The sequence below is a fragment of the Phyllopteryx taeniolatus genome, chromosome 2 (assembly GCF_024500385.1).
Source record: "Phyllopteryx taeniolatus isolate TA_2022b chromosome 2, UOR_Ptae_1.2, whole genome shotgun sequence".
Lineage (NCBI taxonomy): Eukaryota > Metazoa > Chordata > Actinopteri > Syngnathiformes > Syngnathidae > Phyllopteryx > Phyllopteryx taeniolatus.
In genome coordinates this window covers 28,623,159-28,632,435 of record NC_084503.1, presented here as the reverse complement: position 1 = coordinate 28,632,435, position 9,277 = coordinate 28,623,159, and the positions used below count along the sequence as shown (strand labels likewise).

The following is a 9,277-nucleotide window of genomic DNA, read 5'->3' as shown; positions in this document are numbered from 1 at the left end:
TATGGAAAAGCCTGTGCTGTATTTGATCTCCGCCTGGCTGAATGTGCAAAGCCATGATTGAAAAGAAAACCAGCATGCCGATCCTTTCTGATAACAGCGACGGCGGTAAACTTTTTGGGACGTGGCGTAGAAAAAGCTGATTAAATGACAAAGCTGTTGATAAGGCGCAGCTCTTCTTCAGCCTGGCAGAGGAGCCCAGGGGTTGGGCGGGAGGTGGGGGGGGGGGGGGGCAGAAATACAGGCAGCGATTATCATTAAGATAACAACATAACATCGCACAACACAGAGGAGGGAAGGATTAAAACTAGGGTTGACAGTGGCTCACACTCCACTCTTCTTGAAAAGTATGTAATACATTATTCCCAGCCCCCACCACCATCACTTTCAGCCTCGGGGGCCTCCATGCACATCTCCTGAACACTCAGGTAAGGTGTGTTCTAATTATATTTCTTAAAAAGCTGCCTTAAACAAAAACAATTGATTCTGAAAGGGAGATTTTATCCTAATCAACGAGTTATTTTTCTACTTAATCTACCGTGCCTTTTGGGGATAATAGCCTAGACAAGTGGAAGCGTGTCTGAAGTGTTTGCCATTGATCTTAATGAAAATCTGCAAATGCAGATGTCAGCATCCATGAGTAAATTAATCAAAGTGACTCGGCGTAACCGCGCCGACAAATCTGTTCTGCATACAGAAAGAAAGAAGTCACTGCATTTTCCATGGGATTGTCTTTCAAAGCCCTTCATCACATTTCAACAAGTGGTCGGCGGTCACCCGACCAGTCAAACTTAATGATTACCCTCCCGGCAAATCCCATTTATTCAAAAAAAAAAAAAAAAAAAACATTGGCACAAGGTTGAATAAGAAATGCTGCGACTGCAAGCCCTTACGTGGGAAACGAAACGGCGTGTCCTCGAAACTAGCTGGAAGGTTATCGCTCCAGGGTCGCCCGTTATCAAGCAGGTAACAGCTTTCATCCCAGAGCCTACAGGACAGGCGCTGCGCAATGCAGGTCAAAAAGATATTCCCTAATCGACCTGCATCTGTTATCTGAGAATTCTGGTGGGCCGAGTGTAAAATGCGGAGGGGTGGGGGTAATTAGGGGTAACGGTGGAGTGAGAGCGCAGATAAAACATTGTGACAAAAGTATTATCCTGGAGCCAAATCCAATGTGGCTGCGAAGAAATAGCGGAGGAGTCAACAATGTAGCAATGTGGACAAGGTTATTCACACATCCTGAGAGTCTATTACAGTCATATTATTTGTTTTCAAACAGGCGGTCAACATGGATTTGGGGGAGATGCTGGCCCTCACCCAAACCACAAAATGTTTGTGTGTTGCACACAGTCTATTTAAACCCTAGGAGAGATTTTGTGCCATAATTTGTTTTCTTTCTCAAGTGTGTTGAATGAATGAATACAGGTCATCTGTATTTGTTAAATGATCCTAAAATGGCAGAGCTACCCAAAAACTGACACATTTTTTCATGATGACAAAAAAATACTATTGAAAACCACAGAAAATTCCCAGTTATCTTAACATAAACTAATGCAGTCTTTTATTTTTAAATTTCAATTTGGATAGCAGCCACCTTTTTCCCCATTCAAAGCATCCAGCCAAAAATAAATACATAAATAAATATCACACCTTGGATTGTTTCATGCTAGTTTGCCTTTCAACTGAAATTATAAGTATGTCTATTACTGGAGGATATTATTGTGTGGGTGTGAGTGCATATGTGTGTCTTATTTGCAGCAAGGTTTAACAAATTTTTACTGTTTTCTTCATGGTGTATATGTAAAAACAAAGCGGGTGTGTATAAGTGTCTTTCGTGTCCCACTTCATAAGTCTTGTGTCTTAGAAATCCACACTTAGCGTTATAAATTAAGTAATAAGGGGTTAAGCCCCTCCCCCCCAAAAAAGATATACAGGAGTCCTGTTTGATATGTAGAGTATATTTGAGATAAAACTACTACACATAAGTCAGCATCTTTTCAAGAGGAAAAAAAACCCTAAAAATTTTCAAGCAAGAAAAACTCAGAACTCTGCTTAATATTGTGTTTGTGGAATAAGAATTAAATATAATAATTCATAAATGTAAGGGTGGCACCATGTGGAGCTAAATCATTTCCAGGTGCAGAACGGAAGTGACGAAGCGCAAGAAGAGCATTGCCTGCTAATACAGCGGCCTATTGAATTGTGCCGCCTGAGACTTTGTCCTGATTTAATCATTCGATCCAGTCTACATAATGGCTGGGTGGGTTAACATGCAGCAGCTATCAGAGGAAGTGCAACGAAGAGTAAAAGCATTGTACAACTTCTTGACGTGAAGGAGCTCAGCAAAAAGAAATCCAGATCGTCTCGCTACTCTGTAAGTACATGTAGATAATGATGTTGTGATCATGGTATATTCTGTAGCTTTTGTAAATGCAATGCAATTGAATATGTAGCTTGTCCTTGCTGAGTATTTACTGTTTGGTTTTCTTAGTTAAGAAAGCAGGCTGAAATTGGTGATCATAGGTCACATTCCCGCAAATTTGCACTCTTGCGAGACTGGAAAAAAATAAAAAATAAAAATGGCAGGCAGCCTCAGGAAATATATCTTTTAGAATAAATCATTTGTAGATTTAAGCAGCAGCTGATAAAAAAAGATATCCACATTTAAAACATAATCTGAAGTTTTGACTTCTTGGGTTTAGTTCTTCTTTAAGGTACGGTCTCACAAACTTTAGGACTCCCAATTGTCAGAATAAAATGTTAGAAGCTATTTTATAGATTAACCAGCAGGCAACCATTTTGTTGGGCTTCACCCTGTGAGAAAATGCTCTCTCAAAAACATATATCAGCTTCCATAACCAGAGATTTTATCAGAACGACATGGCATTTCATGATGGATGATTTCAGTCTTCTCTCGACTAGGGTTGGCCATAATAATTCATCGATGAGAATTCTGTCAGTTAAATTAAATTTTCAAAGAATCAAGGCAAAATAGAGGTGCTTTAATAAAGTGAACCCTTACATATTCCCGGTACGGAATCTGCAAATTGTTCCTCACCAAGGATATTCATCACCAAATCACCAAACCAAACTCACCAAGTCACAGTTTTTTGTGATGTCTAATATAAAAAAATTATCTTTGGCGCCATCTTGAGGCATCTTGGTGCCAAGCAAACACGTTGAAGAGAGGGGAGTCGCTTCATTCGGTCACTCCATTGCCTTGTCTAATATAAAAAATTAAAAATAAAGTGTTTTGCTGCCATCTTGTGACATCTGTAGGCAATCACAAATCAATGACAGTTTTTTTGTTTTATTTTATAAAACAAATATTGAAGCCATGGCACGGTGAGCGACTGGTTAGAGCGTCTGCCTCACAGTTCTGAGGAGCGGGGTTCAATCCCCGGCCCGCCTGTGTGGAGTTTGCATGTTCTCCCCGTGCTTGCGTGGGTTTTCTCCGGGCACTCCGGTTTCCTCCCACATCCGAAAAACATGCATGGTAGGTTAATTGACAACTCTAAATTGCCCGTAGGTGTGAATGTGAGTGTGAATGGTTGTTTCTTTGTATGTGCCTTGCGATTGGCTGGCAACCAGCTCAAGGTGTATCCCGCCTCCTGCCCGGTGATAGCTGGGATAGGCTCCAGCACGCCCCCGACCCTAGTGAGGAGAAGTGGCTCAGAAAATGAATGGATGGATGGAAATATTGAAGCCGTAATCTATTGACAAAGAGTAATGATTATGTTGTGCAATTGAACAGCATGTAGAATTATTTTTATTCTTTTTACATCAGGGGTGTCAAACTCATTTTTATCACGTAGTTATGATTTTCCTCAGAGGGCCCTTATGACTATGAACCCAAATAAATTAATTAGCACCTCATATAATAATACATATGCACAACAAATTGATGGATAACTAGTTTTTAAATCATAAGCCTTTAAAAAAACATGTTTTTACAACTCATTAAAAACATGTTAAAAAAGGGGGATTGGCAAGAAAAAATGCTTGCAATTTCTAAACGTTATTAGAAGTGAAGACAATTTTCAATTTTAATATTTTCGCAAGAAACATTAAGTTGAAGGACATGATTTGCTTTCGAGGGCCACATAAAATGTTGCAGCGGGCTGGATCTGGCCCCCAGGCCACCAGTTTGACACCTGTGTTTTACATGATATACTGCAATAACTGTACCGTGGTAATGTTCTTGACATAATTTTAAAGAAATGGAAATACAGACAAATTGTTCTGGTAGTGAATTTCTATAGGTGGGCAGCTCTGCTGTTTGTCTGTATGTGCCCCGTGATTAGCTGACAACCAGTTCATGTGTGACCCGTCTCTCGCCCAAAGTCATCTGGGATAAACTCTAGCCCACCCGCGACCCTAGTAGGGAGAAGCGCGAGAGAGACTTGATAGATAGATGTTTGTTTGCTTGCTTGGGTCTAGAAGTGCAGTGCATCATACTGAAGACAGTTTCTCATATTTTGACCATCTCGTGTGGCTAAATGAGGTGAGCAAAATATTACAAATACTTCACTAGCACAATACACAGCAATAATAAACATTAGTTGAGGGACTGACCCGTCAAAGATTTTGCATGAGTAACATTATGTTTACGAAGCAAAAAAAAAAAAAAAAAAAAAAAAAAAAAAAAGCTGCATATGCTTTGAATGCCAATGAGTTAATTTTGAAAGTTAACAAAATGAAAGTGTCAGTCGTCTTTCTTTCGGCCGCCGCCTCGGATGAGAGTGAGGTCTCGCGGATGGCGTGGGAGTTCGCTATCTGGCAGCCTCCAGATGGCTCCGTCTTCTCTTATCTAGAAGAATGGGGTGGTGCCTCAATTTTTCAAACCGCCTTATCTGGGAATCCTTTTAAATTTAATATTTACCGAGGCCTATGTTTTGTGCCGGAGTGGAGTCGACATTGCTCTCGTAGTTTGCGGTGCTGCTGTTGTTGTTTTTTTCCCCCCTTTAACTTGTCAAGTGAGGGGGGGACGCTGATTGATTACATGACAGAAACGAGAGAATAGAAACGGAAGAAATGCTGAACAAATTAAATAATTTATTCTCTGCACTGAACCCAAAATGAGGGGAAGCATGACAACTAAATGTTTATAAAAACAAGACACACACTTGAATTTATGTCACATTTGATGCAAAAAATCCACATTTTATAAACCCTGGGCTAGATTTCAGACATCTTGCCTCCGAACAGCAGCACAAAATGTCCTTTCAAAATAAAATAACTTCCAGAATAAAAGCACCTTTTTAAATGTATTTTTCACTTGGTGTCCATGACCCACCCATTGAGAATCACTGCTAGTGAGATAACTAAATTGGCTCATGTAGTTATTTACTCAAGGGCAAATTGGGCCAGCATTGTGACTCTAATAGGGCGAGGCCTTCATTTGCATAAATATATTTATAGAACCATATTAAACATTATAATATACACAATCCTAGCTTAGTGTCCCCATAGGCATGATCTTAAAAGGGGCGCGTCATATCTACCCATCCAAATGTATGGCCACGTGCCTCTTGAGCATGTACAAAGCTAAAGTAGGTGCTAAGGCAGTGATTCTCAAAGTGTGGTACAAGTACCACTACTGGTATGAGGATTCGCTCAAGAATGAATCAAAAAGAATGACTTAAGTGCATTTTTAAACATATGAAACATGAAATACATTCAAACATATTAGAATGAAGCTTGTAGCTAGGCGTACATCGGTTTAAACTTATTTGAAATCTAGTACACTACATTATTTTTACTTTTCATGTGCAGTACATTTTTTAGTTTTTAAGGACAGTTCCGCTGTATTTAACTTTTAAGTAGGCTACAACACATTTGCATTCAACCTTAAAGAACAATTTGCTTTTAAACTTGTACACTTTGTATTTTACTGATATGCAATACATTTAATTTAATCATTTAAGTATACTTTTTTTCCCCGCTTTTCCTATATTTAAGCACAGTGTTAATATTCCAACTGTGCATAATGTTAACGTGGTTTACAATACATCTTGTGAGAATAAAACCTCTGCCTTTTTTGATGAACACTTAAACCTACTACGTTACGTAGTCTTCTTTTTTTTTTTTTTTTTTTTTAGGTAAAAAGATGGAAGCACTGGGCTAGGCGATAGCATTAGCTAGGCCAAAGCGTTGCTTGACTAAAGCATCTGCCGGGTTGAGGTAGACCTAAATGGTGCTTCTGGAAAGCTTCTCCTAACCTCACGACAACTTTATCAGTGTCTAGCACAATCAAATGCATTATTAATATGATATCTACCTGGGCTTTGAGGACAAGAGGTGTCTCAGAGGAGCAGGCGCGTGTAGAGCTATCTTTGAACAAAACGTAACTCGAGACTACTATCCAACAAATAAAAGAAGACTTAATGGGTAGTCCGTCTAATATTGTCAACAAAGCCGTGCACGCAGGTGCCGGGCTACAGCAGAATGTGTTGATAAATCATGAATTCGTGGGACCGGACCGTTGCTGCTGTGCTGCGCACTGTGCGACCAACAATTTAGCAGTATTGTGGTCTCCGCCCCCCTCCCCCAAACCACTTTGGATTCGTCCATATTTTTGCTGAGATCTGATTGGCTCAGGGTCACCTCAATTTCCTTTGTCAGCAACTTGCAAAACGATGGCGAGGTGAGAATGTTGAAAAGAAAGAAGGCATGTGAGAAGGAAATGGGTGGTGGAGAAATAAGTTGACAGAATGAAAGGGGGGGGGCGCACCTCCAAGTGTGTGCGTGTGTGTGTGTAATTTATGTCTGGCCATGTTTGGCCAAGGCATAGGAGTATTTTTACTTTATACTTTTCTACCCTCCACTGCCCTGTTTTTTTTTTTTTTTTTTGTAATTGTTTTATTCTTTTACTTTCTCTGTATAATTCTGTTCTTATTGTTGCTTTTTATGTACAGTGTCCTTGATGGTCTCGAAAGGAATTTACAAATAAAATGTATTATAATTATTATTATTATTATTTTTAAAACACTTTAGTTCTTTGGAGATCCTGGCAACAAGCCTTTGTAGATGCTGCTGTTTTGGTTAGCAAGAGAAATTCTCTTCAATTTCCATGTGAGAATTTTAAAAAAGTAGGAACCAACCCCCCCCCCCCCCCCCCCCCCCACCCTTTTTTGAGGTAGAGGTATGTATATGTTCAAGTGCAGTGCAGTGACACAGAAATGTTTATTGCTTAAACACCACATCACATCCCTTTCATTTCTGGAATTAAATGGATTACATTAATCCCTCAGTTATTGAAGATTTTATAGAATACTTAAGCAGCCATTGAAACTTCTTATTGTAACGTAAGAGCTATAGGCATAAATGAGCAACTCCTCCTTGGCAAAGTGTCTGCCAATGTTCTTATCGTTTTGAATTCAGAAAATAAATAAATAAAAAATAAACCCTCAGTGTTGGATTAATCAGTGCGTCCGAGGATGTAATTGCCGTGCCGGAGTCAAAAGCTGTAAGAGCAGATAATGAGCACATGGCCACAAGGCTGCCAACATCCAGGGCAGAAGAAATGACAACTTACAAAACTGTCACTTCAGCGTTATTTAAAGCCTCACGAGGAAATGAGGGCACTTTGTAATTACTTTCAACAACAGGGCATTTTTTTAAAAGCAAAATATACTCAGGACTCACTACTGACCAGGTGTTTTGATCCCACATGAACATAAACCAATGCAATCATTTATGTTAAACCTTCAATTTGGAATACTGGCTTTCAATGTCTTAATTTGTATATTTGACCACCAGATGGTGCTATTTGTTTTATTTTTTTACATTCAAAGCATGCAGTAAAATGTCACACCATTTATTGTCTCCTGCAAGGCTTCCTTGCTACTGAAATGATAACAGTGTGTTGAAATTGAAGATGGTAATGGTATATATATATATATATATATATATATATATATATATATATATATATATATATATATATATATATATATATATATATATAATCCACTAGTTTGTGGCTGAGTAGCATCAAGAAAACCATACCCTGAAACAGAAAACATTCTTTATGTATGGCTGGATCTCTTCTTCTTTTCCTTTCGGCTTGTCCCGTTAGGGGTCGCCACAGCGCGTCATCCTTTTCCATGAGAGCCTATCTCCTGCATCCTCCTCTCGAACACCAACTGCCATCATGTCTTCCCTCACGACATCCATCAACCTTCTCTTTGGTCTTCCTCTAGCTCTCTTGCCTGGCAGCTCCATCCTCATCATCCTTCTACCAATATACTCACTCTCTCTCCTCTGGACGTGTCCAAACCATTGAAGTCTGCTCTCTCTAACTTTGTCTCCAAAACATCGAACCTTGGCTGTCCCTCTGATGAGCTCATTTCTAATTTTATCCAACCTGGTCACTCCGAGAGCGAACCTCAACATCTTCATTTCCGCCACCTCCAGCTCTGCTTCCTGTTTTCTCTTCAGTGCCACTGTCTCTAATCCATACATCATGGCTGGCCTCACCACTGTTTTATAAACTTTGCCCTTCATCCTAGCAGAGACTCTTCTGTCACATAACACACCTGACACCTTCCTCCACCCGTTCCAACCTGCTTGGACCCGTTTCTTCACTTCCTGACCACACTCACCATTGCTCTGGACGGTTGTATGGCTGGATGAATAGTTTTATCTATCAATTGTGTGGATTATTTCCTTGACAGATGAGTTGTGTATTGCTTCCCTCTGGTGGAGACAATTCCAAAATCCACAGCCAAGACACTTTTTGCTTCCAAGTTGAACGGTTAAGTTTGATTTGTGCTATATTTTAGAAGCTATCCATATGCTCCACAAAGCCAGTAGAAGACATACTTGTGTGGACCGACAATTTCTACTTTTTAGTTAAATGGAGAATGTTGCTATGTTAAAGCTGCTGCACATCGAGCGACACGACCAAACGTGACGTAACTGGAAAATAGCGAAAACTGCAGTCTGTGACACACACACTCGTACATTAGGCGATTGACCCTCACACATACACCAACTCGCTGCAAAAGAAAAACTTGGATTCCCCGTTTTGAGGCGCTACATGAACAGTACTGTGTTGTATTATTTTTTTTATTAAACAATAAACAGCATGGCTCGATTGTGAAGGAAAAAGCAGATTGTCCTGGCTGCTGTTGCTACATTATAATACAAAGAGAGGAAATTGGCGAGAGGCGTTTGACTCTACTCATTGACGGCAATTGTACATTTTGGCGACAGACTCGCCACGCTTCGCTTTTTAGCCACAGGCACATGCTCACTTTCTGTGCAGCAGACCAAT

At 39.9% G+C, this 9,277-nt stretch overlaps 1 long non-coding RNA gene across 1 annotated transcript; it reads right to left on the bottom strand.

Annotated features, from left to right (window-relative positions):
- Positions 1-3,748: 3,748 nt before the first annotated feature.
- On the bottom strand, positions 3,749-6,531 carry LOC133474183 (uncharacterized). The gene is made up of 3 exons (XR_009787390.1): positions 6,278-6,531; positions 4,880-4,987; positions 3,749-4,807 (listed from the first exon to the last, which is right to left on the bottom strand). It is a non-coding gene; the product is annotated as an uncharacterized LOC133474183 (long non-coding RNA).
- Positions 6,532-9,277: the final 2,746 nt, after the last annotated feature.